The 19,129-nt window shown below is 46.4% G+C and overlaps 1 pseudogene; it reads left to right on the forward strand.

The window, feature by feature from the left end:
* The window catches only part of LOC148501479 (scavenger receptor cysteine-rich domain-containing protein DMBT1-like), a 73,581-nt pseudogene extending 54,826 nt beyond the window's left edge, over positions 1–18,755 (forward strand).
* Positions 18,756–19,129: the final 374 nt, after the last annotated feature.

The raw sequence follows: 19,129 nt of genomic DNA on the forward strand, positions 1-19,129 counted from the left end.
TCAAGCATCACTCTCGCCATCTTTTAGATGACGAAAGCGATGCGTTCCCCATTGCTGGCAATGGAGACCCGGCGGTGCCTTTCCGGCTTCTGCGAAGCCTTCCAGGTACTGCTGGGTCCCCGTGTCATGCACATGCGCAGACAAACCATTGTGCATTACACTGGCCCACCAGTGAGCGGAGAACCCCGCCGATGAGGAGGACTTCATGGGATCTCGCCGGAGGGGTAAGTATTGATAAATACCAGTGGCATTTTCGTTTGTATCACAGTGATACTAAATGAAAATTGCCGCTGGTATTTTCATTCGTTTATAAATGTGGCTCAGTGTTGTTATATTTGGTAGGAGAGCCGGACAAAAGAGGATTGTAAAAAAAATATATAATAATAATAAAAAAAAATATATATTTATATATATATACATACACACACACATATGCTGTATACATATATACACACACATATACTGTATATATGTACACACACATATACTGTATATATATATATATATATATATATATACATATATAGACTTATGTTTAAATATGTATGTATATCTATCTATCTATATATATATATATATATATAGATCTCTCAAGATAGCTATATACATACTGTATATGCTCACACACAAAAGTAATATACTGTACTGTAAATGTATAATGTACCAGGAGCAGGACAGGTAGTCAGGTCACAGGGCTGGTTTGGCTCAGGCTGTGTGTGCTGGGCTTTTCTTTTTTAGTGCCGGGGACTGTCACAAAACATCAGATTCCCGGCGGCAACTGCAGGAGCAGAGCGGACACAGGCGCTGGGGGAGAGATGACCAGAGGTGAGTGGAGACAGAGAGACCTCCTTCTCCTGGCCCGACTTCTTTTCCCTCTTCACTACGGGCTGCGCGGCAGCGCCGCAACTGCCAGTGCCGGCGTACTATGAGTCATTCTGACTCACAGTTTGTACCTGACTGGTGGGGGCGGCTGCAGGCCCCTTCATAGTGGCGGCTCGACCGTGGTGCCAGGTACCGGCCGCCGCTAGTTCCACTAGACCAGCGTCCATTTCAGTTGCTGTCCCTGCCAAAAATCTCCTCCGGCCCTAGGCTTGGAATGCCCCTAGGCATTTGCCTATGTTGCCTATGCCTATGGCTGGCTCTGGTGCCCGGAGCATGTGCGTCCTACGGCGCCCCCCCTCAAGTGTTCCAGGGAGGAGGCAGGTCCATATGGGATTGATGTAAAGTAAAATTAAAGATTAGGGGCAGCCACCTGTAGTGGTGCCCATATGCAGTGCCCCCCTGTGCCCCAGGAAAGGACCCCCTTATGCAGGCCTCCAGTAGTGCCCCCAGTAGTGATACCCCTATGCAGTGCCCATTATACAGTGCCCCCAGTAGTGGTCCAGCCTGTTCAGTACCCCTTGTGCTCCCAGTAGTAAGCCCCTTATATAGTGCCCCCAGTAATGGTCCCCCATGTGCAGTGCCCCTTATGCCCCCAGTAGTAAGCCCCTTATATAGTGCCCCCAGTAGTGGTACCCCCAATGCAATGCCCCCAGTAGTGGTACACCCTATGCAGTGCCCCTTATATAGTGCCCCCAGTAGCAGTCCACCCCCCATGCAGCGCCCCCAATAGTGGTAACCCTTATGCAGTGCCCCTTAAATTGTGGCCCCAGTTGTAGTTTCCCCCCTATGCAGTACCCCCAGTATTGCCCTTTATATAGAGCCCCCAGCAGTGATCCCCGATGCAGTGCCCACAATGGTAGCCCCCTCCCCCCTATGCAGTGCCCCTAGTAGTAGTCCCCTACACTTGTAGTGCCCCTAGTAGTAGTTCCCCCCTTTGTAGTGCCCCCAGTAGTAGTAGTCCCCCCCTTGTAGTGCCCCCAGTAGTAGTAGTCCCCCCCTTGTAGTGCCCCCAGTAGTAGTCCCCCCCCTTGTAGTTCCCCCAGTAGTAAACTCCCCCTTGTAGTGCCCCCAGTTGTAGTCCACTGCCCTTGTAGTGCCCCCAGTAGTGATCTCCCCCTTGTAGTGCCCCATCTTGTAGTGCCCCCAGTAGTGGTCTCCCCTCATGTAGGGCCCCCAGCAGTGGTCTCCCCCCTTGTAGTGCCCCCCCCCAGTAGACACACGTAACAAAAAAATAAAATAAACACTTACCTGAATCCCCGCTCCCGCTGCTGCCATCAGCTCCTCCGTCTGTCCTCCCAGGCCGGCCCGCTCTGCATTATGGTAGAGACATCATGATGTCTCTACCATTACCCACTGCATTAGCCGGAAGATGGAGCAGCTCCGGCAGTGGGCGCAGCAGCAGTCAGTGAGAGTCTGACAGACTCTCATTGGCTGCTACTTAAAACAAACGCACAGCAGCCGGTACCGGCAGCTGTGTGTTTGTCAGTCACTGTGTAGCGCTGGCCGAACTCCGTCCGGTCAGCGCTACACGCGCGGTGCAGGCAGCTGTGTCACAGAGACACAGACTGTCCGCAGCACATGGCACCCTGCCCCCCGGCCCAGCCCGCCTCTGGAAAGAGACACCCATAAAAATTTTCCCTTCTTAACCTTAGTATTATTTTTAACATTAGCAAGAATTATGAAATTAGACAGTTTTCTAGATTTCAAAAGAATATTTTATTACCATAGTCCAGAGGTTCACAAATACAGTCCTCAAGGCACCCCAACAGTTCAGGTTTTAGAGATATCCAAGGTTGAGCACAGGTGGTTAAATCAAATTTGACTGAGCTACTAATTAAGTCACCTGGGGTCAAGCATGAATTGTCACAGTGCGACGGACCCCGGCATCTACTTACCGGGTCCGGCGGCACAGGGCTCTGGGGACTATAGCGAAACAGTGGGTGAGAAGTGCCAGCACCTGGTGCAGTGAATTCCACTGACTATCATCTGCTGCAGGCTCACCAGTGATCTTTCCGTCCTCCTGGATGCTGCATGCTGTCTGTACACTGGCCCTGATTCAGAGCCGGACGCTCTGACAGAGCGCTCGCTCTGAATCAGGGCCGTCCCTCTTGCTTTTTGGAGCGGCCTCCTGGCCGCTCGCATAGCTGTGGGTGACCACCCACAGCTATAGCAAGCAGCCAAAATGATGGTCGCGGTGGTCAAGACCATCGCGACCATCGGGCTTGCGACGAGACCCTTGTGGTAGGGTCTCGTCTGTCGCAAGCCCTGGAGTGCTTTTGGCTTTATCAGACATAAAAAGCACTCCCACTGACATCACTAGTGATGTCAGTGGGGCCGGCCCCAGACGGTAGGCATTCCCATGGGAACGCCTTCGTCTGGGCAGCCACGCCCCCGGCACGCCCACCAAAGGGGGCGCCCATCAATCACCATCGACAGCACGCCCCCTTTGGTGCGAGACCCATAACGATGGCTTGGCCGTCGTTATTTGGGTCTCACGCATGCGCACGACGGAGCCGCCTCCGTCGTGCGCATGCGCACTTGGGCAACATCGACCCGCTTGCGAGCAGGTCTGAATCAGGCCCACTGTCCATACATGAGTTCGCGACATGGATATCCTAAAAATCTGGACTGTTAGGGTACTCTGAGGACCGAGGGCCTGATTCAGACCCGTACGCTATGCTGCGCTCGCTCGCATTGAGCGATTTTTTGCAATCTGCGCATGCGTATGATTCGCAATGCGCATGCGCGAACCAGTCAGTGCGATGGGAAAGTGCTCGCCCGTAGCCCGCAGTCGGGCCGCTATTTTGAGACAGATAGTCCCATTTGTGTGTGGTAACAGGGGAAGGTGCTTGTAAACGGGGGTGTTGATGTGCGAACGCAGGCGTGCCCGACCGTCAGAACGGAGTTTAATGAGTGTGCATAATTAGCAAAGTAGCGTCATTACACACGTGACTGGGTTGTATTTTAGCCTGAACTGCTCGCAATGTTGTGGTAGGAAAAGGCTACCACAAGCGCTGCGAGCTGCTCCGATGGCTCTCGATATTCCTGATTAATCCTACAACTGCCGGAGATGACGTGTGTTGCGAGTGGCAAAGGGGCATCTTTATACAGGTGCGAGCGCATAGTGCGGCCGCTCACTATTACTTAGTTGGTGGCTTTACGCGACGCACTGCGAGCGCATGATTTAAATAGCTGTCCCCTTTTAGCCATCGAGAGGCCGCAAATAGCATCTGGGTCTGAATCAGTCCCCGAGTTTGGGAACCTCTGCCATAGTCTATAGCTTTATGATTAAAGTTAAAATAATAGTTCATTATATTATTACCTATTATATTTGTGTTACTATATGTCTATAAGCACTGTGGCTAGCTAAACTGGGTAATTTAGTCAGTGATAGGTGTCTGCACAATAGGGGTCTGCACGATGCATCAAAAGGTCATAATAAATAATCAGTAAACCCCACCAACAATTGAAATGGCAGGACTTCACTGGTGATAGCCACACCATGCAAATCATAGGGAAGTGTATTTAACTAGCATTGTAGTGGTAAATTTACCACTGCAATACGTGTTCCGTTGCTGCCATCTCAGAATGAAAAGTACAGAAAACAATTGATTCAAATTGTTTTTTTTTTTTGAACAAAGTATTTTCTCACTGATCAATACTTACTTTTAACATACGTATATTTTAATCTATTTTTGTAACAATATTATTATTATTAGTTTTTTTTATTAGAGTTACTGAAATCTCAAGTTTGGGCTACTAGCTTCATTGCCCCCCCCCCCCCCCCCCCGAGATTCCTAGCACACACATGCTTATATTCCCTGTGACTGTCCCAACAAAGCGGTAGTTTTACCCTTACTACTCCAGTACTGTATGGCCGAGGCAGCAGAAAAGTACTCAAAAACTAAATTGCCAAAATGATGGTGTGGCAATCCTCTGCGAAACAGTCTCTTGTGCATAAAATTTTAGCTCATCTCTAATTAAGTGCAGATGGATAATGACCCGAAGCATACTGCAAAAGCAACCAAAGAGTTTTTTAAAGCTAAAAAGTGGAATGTTATGCAATGGCCAAGTCAATCCCCTGACCTGAATCCGACTGAGCATGCATTTCACTTGATGAAGACAAAACTGAAGGGAAAATGCCCCAAGAACAAGCAGGAACTGAAGACATTTGCAGTAGAGACCTGGCAGAGCATCACCAGGGATGAAACCCAGCGTCTGGTGATGTCTATGCGTTCCAGACTTCAGGCTGTAATTGCCTGCAATGGATTTGCAACAAAGTATTAAAAAGTGAAAGTTAGATTTAGGGTTGTTTAGTTTGTCCCATTACTTTTGGCCCCTTAAAAAGTGGGAGGCACATATAGAAACCGTTGTAATTCCTACACCGTTCACCTGATTTGGATGTAATTACCCTCAAATTAAATCTGAAAGTCTGCAGCTAAAGCACATCTTGTTTGTTTCATTTCAAAGCCATTGTGGTGGTGAATAGAAGCCAAAATATGAAAATTCTGTCAATGTCCCAATATTTATGGACCTGACTGTATATACTGTATATATTGTGGCAGTATCACCAGAGATGGCGCTGGTGAGCAGCAGATTCTGTGTGGGGCAGGAGAGATCCACCCACACAGACAAGAAATGGATTCTGGGAAGAGGTGTAAGGGCGGCCGAGTGAACTCAGTCCAGGGAGGACTGAGGCAGACAGAGATCACTGTGCTAGCAAGCCAGTGTGGGCCAGGAGGCCTGAGCCTAGACCTGTGAGATACAGGGAAAGCTATCAAACTCTGGGACTGAGCTATGGTACCTGCAAGGAAGCAGGCCAGACTGTGAGAGGTGACAGCCAACAAGCTAAGGAAGCTATACCATGCCAGGAGGCCAGTGTTTTACTGGAATGCTATGGGTGGAGTCTGATTCTGCACCTAATAACTGCACCACTGACACTAGTCTACCGAGCTAATTACCCCAAATTATCACATTTGGTGGAGAATGCAGGCATAAAGGTTCTACGCAAGAAAATGTGAAATTCAAATGGAAATATGGAGGCTCACTGCACCTGTATGGTAGAATGATCACAGCCTTGAGATGGTGATGAGTGAAGATAAAATGTGTTTTGAAGTATTTCATGGAAAACTTGTAAGCATGTCTGAAAACCCTGCTACAAAGTCTGCTAAAAGTTGTGCACTTTCTTCAGCATTGGAAGGGTTAAAAGAAGTTGTATGGTTTATTCTGTTGAAATCAAGCTCATTAAGACAAGGTGTGTCTAATTATGTGGCCTGGACATTTGTTTTGCAAAGAAAAGAGCAAGTGCTATGTTGATTGCTGGACATTGTAGTTCCACAGAAGTGAAAGCAGGTGCTGTATTATATTGTGCTGTAAGACAATTGAAAGTCAAGTGTTGTTACAAGTGAAAGAAGAACTGTGCTAAAAAAAAAAAGTGTTTAAAATTTAAAGGGACAGACACCCAATTTATTTTGGGGCACAAATACTGTGGTTCTAGGCTCTTCATGGTGCTGGTATCTATTCAAGCCGAACCCTGCTTCACTTCTAAATCACCAGACAACATGGATGACATGGTGAAGGCCTTGCGGATGGCTAGAGCAGCTCTGCAAAAATCCAACAAGCAGCAGTAGGCAAAGCTCAAGGCCCAAAAAGAAAATGGTCTGGGTATGGTGCAAGGTCCGTCCAGAAAGGACTATATCAGCCTGGATGAATTTGACAATATGCGTAAAGTTTTGAATGAAGGTAATGCGTCTTTTGCTGGGAAGGTTGATAACTTAATGGAACAATTAGCTGATGAGAGAAATGTTCATGAACAAACTGAAAATAAATGAAGTGGTGAATTGTCTTTGAAAATGGCATTTGAACAGCAAGAAATAAAAAACGTGAAGTTATTAAAGAGACAGACCTCAAATTGGCAGCTATGTCTGAACGCCTAGAGGAAGCTAAAATGTTCCAATGTGTTACAAAGTATGAGAATGATGTGCGCCTAGCAAAGAATGACGTATTAGAGCAGGATGTTGTGGAATTGCAGCAAAAGTGTGTGGTACTTCAGCATGAAGTGGAAGAATTGAAAGAAGGTGTCCAGAGATATCAGTGTGATGCAGAGCACGCACAAGTGAAAGTGGCAGATCTGGCTCTGGTGTTAAAAGGGAAAGACTCTTTCAATGTGTCCACACAAGTAAAACTTAAAGATTGTGAATTGGAGAAAAGTTCTCTGGCTGAAGAGTTTTGTGAAGTAAAAGAGAAGTATCTCCAGATGCTGAAAACTCGCGCTCAGTGGGAAATGACACTGAAGGAAAAGAGATGGAGATGGTCCGTCTTGAAGTCAACTGTAAAGAGCAAGTACAAACTCACCAATCCGATTTAACAGCAGCTAGAGCAGTTTCAGAATGTTTGATGGAAAGAAATGTATTCCTGGAGGAAAGTCTGCATAATGCCGCAAAGCAAAGTGAATCTTTGGAGAGAGAGCTTAACCTTGCCCATGGCAGGGCTTGGAAGTTGAAAGGACAGAAGAAGAACCTTGAAAAGTGTCTGCTAAGTACACAGGACCAGTTGCAAAGATTCCAAGCAGAGGGGAATACCAAAGAACTGGAGTTGCAATGTGTATTAAAAGTGGTAGCGTCTGAAATAGTTGTATCAAAGTTGGGGAATTCCCTAAAAGTCTGTCTTGCAAAAGTGGATGAGAGTCCTTGCAGTGACTTCCAGCTTACACTGATAGCTGAGGGTATGAAGTCCTCCCAAAGAGATACAGGTCCAGATGGCAAAACCGTGTCTGAAGTTGATGATAAAGAACTGACGTATACAGATGGTGATCGCATGACCTGTCAAGCAAAGGTACAGGATGTACAGAAGTCTACGGAGATAGTGATGGCTTCAAAGGATGAAACTCTCTTGCTGCCGTGGATTCAGGGTGATGTGAATGTGACGCAATCACACAGTTTGTAGTGCAAAGCAGCACCTTAAAGAAGGTTAATTCTGAGTCTTGTGAAGAATAATACTCAGGTATGTGAAACAATGCCTTCATGCAAGCAGGATGGAACTTGCAATTCTGCTGAATTTGTCTATGAGGAAGTAGGGCACTATGGGAAAATGTGCCTGAAATCCTTAAAGCTTGATATGCTCAAGAATGAATCTCAAGTGCTTCATATAGAAAGCAAGAAGTACCACAAAGTGAGTAAAAAAGTTAGGAGGAAAATAAATTCTGGAATCTGGAGGATGAGACCCCCAGAGGTCGCAAGAGTTTGTATGACCGTGAATGCATGGATTTCCCTCATGAGGAGAGTGAAGAGGGACATCATCATGAGAATGCCTCGTCCCATGTCGCTGAACCCAGGGGTTTCAAGCTGGGGAGGGGGATATGTGGCAGTATCACCAGAGATGGCGCTGGTGAGCAGCAGATTCTGTGTGTGGCAGGAGAGATCCATCCACACAGAGAAGAAAAAGATTCTGGAAAGAGGTGTAAGGGCGGCCGAGTGAACTCAGTCCAGGGAGGACTGAGGCAGACCAGTCAGACAGAGATCACTGTGCTAGTAAGCCAGTGAGGGCCAGGAGGCCTGAGCCTAGACCTGTGAGATACAGGGAAGGCTATCAAACTCTGGGACTGAGCTATGGTACCTGCAAGGAAGCAGGCCAGACTGTGAGAGGCGGTAGCCAACAAGCTAAGGAAGCTATACCAGGCCAGGAGGCCAGTGTCCAGTCCTGCCATGTGGCAGGAAGGACCACCAATCTCAGAGACTGTGAGAGACTTTCATGCAGAGTGGCTGCTTCTGTAGCGAGGGTTTAAGAAGTGAGCTAGTGCCCTAAGAAAGGGCTAGGTGTTTGTTATTTTCTGTTTGTCTCCTGATTATGCTGGAAGTAAAGCACCACGCTCATTTGTTTTACTGGAATGCTATGGGTGGAGTCTGATTCTGCACCTAATCACTGCACCACTGACACTAGTCTACCAAGCTAATTACCCCAAGTTATCACATATATATATATATATATATTAGGGGTGTGCACCGGCCACTTTTCGTGTTTTGTGTTTTGGTTTTGGATCTGGATCTTTCTTTGTGTTTTGGATCTGGATTGGTTTTGCCAAAACCACCCTTCCGTGTTTTGGGTTCTGGGTTTTGTGTTTTGGATCTGTATTTTTTTGAAAAAAAGCATAAAAACAGCTAAAATCACAGAATTTGTAGGTTTTTCTGCTCCTATGCTATTATTAACCTCAATAACCTTAATTTCCACTCATTTCCAGTCTATTCTGAACACCTCACACCTCACAATAGTGTTTTTATGTCCAAAAGGTTGCACCGAGGTAGCTGGATGACTATGCTAAGCGACACGAGTGGGCGGCACAAACACGTGACCCATCTAGGAGTGACACTGCAGTGGCAGGCAGGATGGCAGTTAGAAAAACTAGGCCCCAAACTGTACATAATGCAAAGAAAAAAAGAGGTGCAAGATGGAATTGTCCTTGGGCCCTCCCACCCACCCTTATGTTGTATAAACAGGACATGCACACTTTAACAAATCAATCATTTCAGCGCCAGGGTCTGCCACACAACTGTGGCTGAAATGATTGGTTCGTTTGGGCCCCCACAAAACAAGCTGGCAATTAATGTGTCCCTGCACAAACTGGCTCTACGGAGGCAAGATGTCATCCTCATCCTCCTCATCCACCGATTCCTCACCCTCTTCAGTGTGTACATCCTCATCCTCACAAAGTATTAACTCGTCCCCACTTGAATCCACCACCACAGGTCCCTCTGTACCTTCTGGAGGCTGGTCTCCCTGGAAGAGCTGATAATTCATTTTGATGAACATCATCTTCTCCACATTCTGTGGAAGCAACCTCCTACGCCTTTCGCTGACAAGGTTCCCGGCTGCACTAAACACTCTTTCGGAGTACACACTGGAGGGGGGGCAACTCAGGTAAAATAGAGCCAGTTTGTACAGGGGCCTCCAAATTGCCTCTTTTTCCTGCCAGTACAGGTATGGACTGTCTGACATGCCTACTTGGATGCTGTCACCGATGTAATCCTCCACCATTCTGTCAATGGTGACAGTATCATATGCAGTGACAGTAGACATGTCAGAAATTGTTGCCAGGTCCTTCAGTCCGGACCAGATGTCCAAACTTGGTCCTGCCTGCCCTGCATCACCGCCAGCGGGTTGCTTAGGATACCTAAGTTTTTTCCTGGCAGCCCCAGTTGCGGGAGAAAATGAAGAAGGAGCCGTTGACGTGTCACGTTCCGCTTCAGCTGACAGTGTGTTCACCAGCAGGTCTTTGCACCTCTGCAGGCTTGTGTCGGCCGGAAAGAGAGACACCACATAGGCTTTAAACCTAGGATCGAGCACGGTGGCCAAAATGTAGTGGTCTGATTTCAACAGATTGACCACCCTGGAATCCTGGCAAAGCGAATGAAGGGCTTCATCCACAAGTCCCACATGCCGAGCGGAATCGCTCCGTCTTAGCTCCTCCTTCACTTTCTCCAGCTGCTTCTGCAAAAGCCTGATGAGGGGAATGACCTGACTCAAGCTGGCAGTGTCTGAACTGACTTCACGTGTGGCAAGTTCGAAGGGCTGAAGAACCTTGCACAACACGGAAATCATTCTCCACTGCGCTTGAGTCAGGTGCATACCCCCTCCTTTGCCTATGTCATAGGTGGATGTATAGGCTTGTATGGCCTTTTGCTGCTCCTCCATCCTCTGAAGCATATAGAGGGTTGAGTTCCACCGCGTCACAACCTCTTGCTTCAGGTGATGGCGGGGCAGGTTCAAGAGTGTTTGCTGGCGCTCCAGTCTTCGGCACGCAGTCGCTGAATGGCGAAAGTGGCCAGAAATTTTTCGGGCCACCCAAAGCGTCTCCTGCACGCCCCTGTCGCTTTTCAGAAAATTCTGCACCACCAAGTTTATTGTGTGAGCAAAACATGGGACGTGCTGGAATTTGCCCAGATGTAATGCCCGCACAATATTGGTGGCGTTGTCAGATATCACAAATCCCCAGGAGAGTCTAAGTGGGGTAAGCCACTGGGCGATGATTTCCCTCAGTTTCTCTAAGAGGTTGTCGGCGGTGTGCCTCTTACTGAAACCGGTGATACACAGCGTAGCCTGCCTTGTAACGAGCTGGCGTTTCTGAGATGCTGCTACTGGTGACGCTGCTGCTGTTGCTGCGTAAGGTGATACATCTACCCAGTGGGCTGTCACAGTCATATAGTCCTTAGTCTGCCCTGTTCCACTTGTCCACATGTCCGTGGTTAAGTGGACATTGTGTACAACGGCATTTTTCAGGACACTGAGGACACTTTTTCTGACGTTTCTGTACAGTCTCGGTATCGCCTGCCTAGTGAAGTGGAATCTAGACGGGATTTGGAACCGGGGACACACTACCTCCATCAATTGTCTAAATCCCACTGCACTAATGGCGGATACCGGACGCACGTCTAACACCAACATAGCAGTCAAGGCCTCAGTTATACGTTTTGCTTCAGGATGACTGCTGTCGTACTTCATCCTCCTCGCTAAGGACTGTTGGAGGGTCAATTGTTTAGTAAAAGTAGTGGTGTTCCTACTTCCTCTCTGGGATGATGAACGACTCCCAGCAGCAGCAGCAACAGCAGCAGCGGCAGCAGTAGGCGTAGCAATGCAGGATCCTCCGGAGGAATCCCGGATAGGAGAGTCAGTCATGCCAGTGATATGGCCTGCAGGACTACTTCCGATCCTGACTAAGGAGGAAATTGACGAGGAGGGAGTTGACGGTGTGGTTTGCAGGCGCTTGGATACAACAGGACAACGGGATTTAGGTGTCCCTGGACTGCTTACGGTCTGAGCCAAAGTTTCTGAACTTGACAGTAACTTTTTATGAACGCGCTGCAGGTGCCGTATAAGGGAGGATGTTCCTAGGTGGTTGACGTCCCTACCCCTACTTATTTCACCTTTACATATGGTACATATGGCAAGACAGTTGTTGTCCGGATTTGGATAGAAATATTGCCAGACCAAAGAGGTGGAATGTTTGGTCTTCTGCCCAGGCATGACCGTGATGGGCTTTTTCATCCCACGGACAACAACTGTCTCCCCCGGAGCCTGATTTAAACAAACCACATCACCATCAGAATCCTCCTCGCCAACTTCCTCCTCAGCGCCAGCTACACCAGTATCCTCATCCTGTTGTACTTCAACAGTGACATCTTCAATTTGCATATCAGCAAGTGGACTGTGGGTGCTCCTTTCAGCACTTGCAGGGGCGTGCAAATGGTGGAAAGAGCCACCTCTTCCCGTCCAGTGCTGGGAAGGTCAGGCATCGCAACCACCACCACACTTGGACTCTCTTTGGGGATTTGTGATATCTTCTTAGAAAGCACAGTTCTTCGCTGTGCTTTTGCCAGCTTAACTCTTTTGATTTTTTTAGTGGGAGGAGTGCTTCCATCGTCATGTGAAGCTGAACCACTAGTCATGAACATACTAGGGATCGACCTTAGCCGTTCCTTGCCACTCCGTGTCGTAAATGGCATATTGGCAAGTTTACGTTTCTCTTCAGCTGATTTAAATGTCTTTTTCAAGGTCATTTTCCTGAACTTTGCCATTTGGGATTGTATGTGCCCTCTACTATGACATTGGGCATCGGCCTTGGCAGACGACGTTGATGGCATGTTATCGTCTATGTCATGACTAGTGGCAGCAGCTTCAGCACTAGGAGGAAGTGGTTCTTGATCTTTCTCTATTTTATTTTTATCGGAGAAAGTTTGGTCCTCCATTTATGTTATATCGATTTGATATATACGTGCGGCTAAACACAGAAAATAAATTTTTTTTTGGTTCGGACTGGAGTGTACTTTGTGGGTTACAGCACCCTTTAACGGTCAAGCCAGCCGGCCCTTTACTTATGACACAGGCGCACTCTTGGCACTACTTTGTTGATGCACGTGCGGCTACTGCGCACACAATTCACAAACACAGAAAATAATTTTTTTTTGGTTTGGACTGGAGTGTACTTTGGGGGTTACAGCACCCTTTAACGGTCAAGCCAGCCGGCCCTTTACTTATGACACAGGCGCACGCTTGGCACTACTTTGTTGATGCACGTGCGGCTACTGCGCACACAATTCACAAACACAGAAAATAATTTTTTTTTGGTTTGGACTGGAGTGTACTTTCGGGGGTTACAGCACCCTTTAACGGTCAAGCCAGCCGGCCCTTTACTTATGACACAGGCGCACGCTTGGCACTACTTTGTTGATGCACGTGCGGCTACTGCGCACACAATTCACAAACACAGAAAATAATTTTTTTTTAGGTTTGGACTGGAGTGTACTTTCGGGGGTTACAGCACCCTTAACGGTCAAGCCAGCCGGCCCTTTACTTATGACACAGGCGCACGCTTGGCACTACTTTGTTGATGCACGTGCGGCTACTGCGCACACAATTCACAAACACAGAAAATAATTTTTTTTTTGGTTTGGACTGGAGTGTACTTTCGGGGGTTACAGCACCCTTAACGGTCAAGCCAGCCGGCCCTTTACTTATGACACAGGCGCACGCTTGGCACTACTTTGTTGATGCACGTGCGGCTACTGCGCACACAATTCACAAACACAGAAAATAATTTTTTTTTGGTTTGGACTGGAGTGTACTTTCGGGGGTTACAGCACCCTTTAACGGTCAAGCCAGCCGGCCCTTTACTTATGACACAGGCGCACGCTTGGCACTACTTTGTTGATGCACGTGCGGCTACTGCGCACACAATTCACAAACACAGAAAATAATTTTTTTTTAGGTTTGGACTGGAGTGTACTTTCGGGGGTTACAGCACCCTTAACGGTCAAGCCAGCCGGCCCTTTACTTATGACACAGGCGCACGCTTGGCACTACTTTGTTGATGCACGTGCGGCTACTGCGCACACAATTCACAAACACAGAAAATAATTTTTTTTTTGGTTTGGACTGGAGTGTACTTTCGGGGGTTACAGCACCCTTAACGGTCAAGCCAGCCGGCCCTTTACTTATGACACAGGCGCACGCTTGGCACTACTTTGTTGATGCACGTGCGGCTACTGCGCACACAATTCACAAACACAGAAAATATATTATTTTTTTAGCACTTGGGGGGAGCACCCCTGATGGACAGAGCACCCCCTGGACAACACTACAGCACCCCTTTAGGACTGGGACACTGCACAGGACTTTGGAACTGACTGCACAACACAGTCCAGCCAGCCCCTATGGACTTTGAAGTAGTGGACACAGCCCCTATTAACAACAGCAGCACAGCACAACACAGCCAGCCCCTATGGACTTTGAAGTAGTGGACAACAGCAGCACTACACTACACTACACTACACAGCACTAACTCCCACCCTCCCTCTTCACTGTCCACAGCCGAGTGAGAAAATGGCGCCGACGCGGGTACCTTATATAGGATCCAAAACCCGCGAGACTCGGAAGGCGGGATGATGACGTTTTGCCTCGATGTCAGATCCGAGTCAGGCGGGAAAAGTCGAGCCTGACTCGGATCGGACTCGGATCGGGGGGGCTCGGGGGGGTTCGGATTTCAGAAATCCGAACCCGCTCACCCCTAATATATATATATATATACTGTGTGTGTGTGTGTATATATATATATATATATAAATATATACTGTATATATAATATATATAGAGGGATAGATAGATAGATATAAAGATATATACAATATAGAGATAGAGATGTGTATATATAGATATAGTGAGGCGCTGCATATATGGTGCGGTTCTATTTAAACAATCCAAGTTATATACTGTATTGCAATGTTACTGTATGCAGTGTAGTTTTAATTAATAGCTATACTTGAATATGTATGTACTTTAACCTTTATTTTTAATTTTCCAGAAGTCACTCTCTCCTGCTACTCTGACTACATGACAGCTCGAGTTTCTTCTTGGTATCTTCACTCTTTGGGTCATTCTTCAGATAACATTTTCCTAAATGATCCAGAGTGCCGTCCTCGGGTTGTGTCAGGCTGGTTGGAGTTTCACATCCCTTATCAAAGTTGTCTGACAGTGAAACAGGTATGAAAAGATCTATGGTATACAAAGACAGGACTATACACATGACTGTGTCACATTTGCAAATCCAAAACCTGCCAATTTGGCAAGCTTTGTGCGAGAGCGTGTAATAGGTGAAAGTGTTCTTATTTGAGATGAGGGGTTTGGGTTCAGGGTAATCAGACAAATCTTTAAAATAACCTTATTTTAATAACACACACTTAAAAAACTCTATTGATTTTTTTGAAAAATTCACTCATTAAATAGAAATTGCTTCTGGGCCCCTCCGGGGTTAGGGGCCCTGAAGCTTAAGCTTCATTAGTTTCACAGTAGATCCGCCTCTGCCTTGAGGTGACTGTCAGCTACTGTACATTTAATGTTGACCATTTCCTTCTATCACACTTGCATGATGAAGTACCACTTGGTGCGTTTGCTCTTAATTATAAGGCCTTATGTCATATCTGTGACACTTGAAGTATTTGTAATTGGGCTTTTTGGGTTTTACACTCTTTCATAGCAAAACTGAATTCGCAGCATTGGTCTCCACAGGAATGCTTTCTTGACACTGCAGCAGTTTGGCCCGTACAATATCTGTTGATAGCTTGGAGCACATGACTCCAAAGCTACTATTAGAAAATCATATTCTGGCGAAAGATTTTGCAGCATCGCCATTGCACCTTCTCGTCATCTACTTGGATGCCTTTTGAAGTAATTTGTTGAGAGAGAGGTTGCTAGCTATCTATATATTCATTCATGTTGTTGCATGCACTTAGCTTAGTAACATCCTGAGGACCTCATTTAGAGTCTCTCTAGATGCGATCACTCGCCCCTAGCCTATGCAAATTTGTCAAAGTGACGCCACGGGAAGCAATCACTCTCCAAGGCATAAGCACGCCCACCATATCTTAGCGAGCGGCCAGCGTACGCCCAATCGCACAGGCAGGGCCGCCCACCAGCACACGTCATCTCCAGGAAGTGTATTAAAACATTGGTACATTGAGGACAATCGGAAGCGATCGCAGCGCTTGTGGTTGCCTTACCCTACTGCAAGCACTGTGAGGACTTCAGTGTAAAAACAGGGATGTGACGTGTACTATGATGCTGCGTATTAATTATGCACGCCTCTAAAATGGTGTTGAAACACTCAGGCACGCCTGTGTTCGGACCTCCACTCTCCCCGTATTAGTGTCCTGCCCCTGTTACCACCCACAAATGGCCTCTCCTGTCACTCATTTCACTGGGCTGTCCTTGCTGGGCGAGCGAGTGGCCTGCGATCGCACAGAGTAGTTTGCGCACGCACATAATGAAGAATGCGCATGCGCATATGCAAACCATTGGGCCGCTTGCGAGTGCACAGCGCTAGCGAGAGACTCTGAGTGAGGTCCTGAGTGTGCCTCTGGTTAATTCTTCTCAATAAGCTTTTGTCTTCATAAGATGTATGCAAATCTACTCACCTTCTGGTGAATGATGGAATACACATGCTGCTCTACAGCTAAGCCTAACATGCCGATCACTCTATCGATATCATCTGGGTTAGCGTTATACCTGGGATCGCTAGTAACTTTTCCACAACTTTTCCCACTTTAGCTGCATCTGCATGCCGGGTTTCCATGTAACATAGTTATCTGAGCCTGTTAACTTGGCAAAGCTCATACTGGCTCATGCACTGTACATTTTTATCCTTAAAATGAATAAAAGATTCCTTGTAGTCAAATCCAGGATCAGATTGGCCCACAGGTGTACAGTGGGTCCATCCTCTGGGGGTCAGGTTCCAGATTGTAAACTCAAAAGATTCACTGTTAATCTACAAGAGGGTCAGTAACTTAGTGGAGCAGGACCATGGATCACATTGGGTGCTTGGTGTAGTTTCCATATGGAAACTACACCGATATTTGCCCTTCTTGCTGTAATGACACCTCCCCCCCCCCCTTTGTAAAGGAGTTCTGTTCTATGCAGGCTAACTATGTCCTTTCTAATAGTTGTCAGATCCTTTGTTCCATGTTGTTGCAGCTGCTTTCTCTGTGTCGTTATTCTTTGCATGCTGGTGGCCTGAGCACATAACCAATTGGCAGATCTAATAGATGTTGTTCTAGGTGCCAGCATAGTTTAATGGAGGTCAGTCCACACAATGAATAACTTAACCAGGTTAATTAACTAGGCTAAGTTAACCAGGTGAGATAGACCTTACAGTGCTGCTGGAATATCCCTTTCCTATAGGACCTACAATCTGATGGCAAAGAATCAGAGCAACATATTCCGTATATTCTAAGTTGGAGTTAAATGCATAATTGGCTCTTCATATACAGTAAATCAACTTCAGGGGCTATTGCTCATGACACACAATATAATTCACCATGCTGAGCCTTTTATGCTAAAAGAAAAAACATTGATCAGGCTGACTCCAATTGAGCCTCTGGAGGTTTACAATACAAATGGCCCAAATTCTACATATTTACAGATTTTGCACAAATAATGAGCAGCATAGCAGCTAATTGGTGTATTTATTTATCTATCAGGTTCAAAGAGACATGATCATCTATACAAACACCCTGTTCACTTACTCTACTAAACCAGTGGTAATTCATAGAAAAAAGTTCCGTCAACTCCTGAGATGCCAGATGTACCAGGACACCATGGTGGAGACCCTGTACAATGCTGATGACATAATGGAGAACAATTTAACTCAACATGGCCTCTACTCTGCTAATCTAACTTTCTTCCACTCTCCAAGTTTCATATACCCAGTTTACGAGTATCCGTACTTAGTAAACCTCGATCAAAATTTGTTTCTGCAAGCCAGCTTGGACACTTCAGACCTGGCACTAGTCCTGTTTGTAGATACATGTGTGGCTTCACCTGATCTATATGATTTCACAAGAAACGCTTATTACATCATACGTAATGGGTAAGTAATGTTAACAGTTTTTTTTCCTTTATACTTAACCTTTTCTGGAAAAACACCTGTTGTTTACAAACACTTTGCTTAGCATTTAGCTGAATTCTCTGGAGAATTTTCTATTACAATTTACAGCACAGACCAAGTAGTGGAGTAAACCAACTGAATCCCTCAATCAGTGGTGTTACTAGGGGGGGTGCAGGACTCACTGGGTGTCACCATCCGAGGGTGTGACACCAGAATGCCTGCTCCTGCTCAGTGACCAGGAGCCGGGCACTGCACTGTGACGTATTTGTACAGTGCCTGGCTCCCGGTCACTGAGGAGGAGCCAGCAGTGCCAGTAGAGTCTCTGGGGCAGTCCAGCATCTCCAGTAGTGTTGGCCAGCCCATGAGGCCATGACCCCTTTTGGGGTGTGCACAACTTTTGTCGCACACAGGGGGTCTATTTTTCAGTATCACCCACTACAGTGACGTCACTGCCCTCAATGACTTAACTGTGGCCATCATGCACTTATTTTATAATAGATTATGTAAATCAAGTTTATGCTGTGGAACATGGGCCTACACTGTCTTATGCAAAGAATAAGCCCTGTAATTGTAGACTCTATATAAAATAATTATTTTTATCCTTCTTTTTCAGGTGTTTTAAAGTCCCTGATTATAGAACCTATTATTCTTCCTCATTGAGCACAGTCCGATTTGGATTCAATGCTTTCAGCTTCTTAAGCCAACATTCCAGTGTGTATATACAGTGCAAGCTTGTTGTATGTAAGCGGTACGACAGCCAGTCACGATGCAATAAGGGCTGTATAATGAGACACAAGAGATCACTTAATCCCAATCATGATCATGTTCATGTTTCTGTAGGACCTTTGCTTGTGAAATACAATTAAATAGTGAACAAGCATCAACTTTACACAGAATTAAACAGAAAAATAATTTTCTGTGTATTTGTACAATTAAAGTAAAATGACAAGATGAATCATAATGTTAGATGTATTAACAATAAAATAAACATCAATTAACAATAAATGAAAAGAAAATTTCTGTCATGTCATTTTTTAAAATCGAATAAAATTGATTGTTATCAAAAAGTGCATGTGTAATAAATGTATAAGTCTTAAGCATAGGCGTGCGAATAAAGCCAGCACAGGGGGCCGCTTTGGCACTTTCCCCTCCGCCGGGTCATGGACTACCCAGTCCCTCCTTCCTCCAGAACATACACTACTCACCTTGACTCACCTGGCCACGTCTATGTCCCGTGGGAGGGGGAGACGGGGTAGTACATGACCCAGCGGAGTGGGAAGTGCTGGAGCAGCACCACCTCTGCTGGCTTCTGCGCATGCC

The sequence above is a fragment of the Taudactylus pleione genome, unplaced genomic scaffold, assembly GCF_031769625.1.
Source record: "Taudactylus pleione unplaced genomic scaffold, aTauple2 ptg000518l, whole genome shotgun sequence".
Lineage (NCBI taxonomy): Eukaryota > Metazoa > Chordata > Amphibia > Anura > Myobatrachidae > Taudactylus > Taudactylus pleione.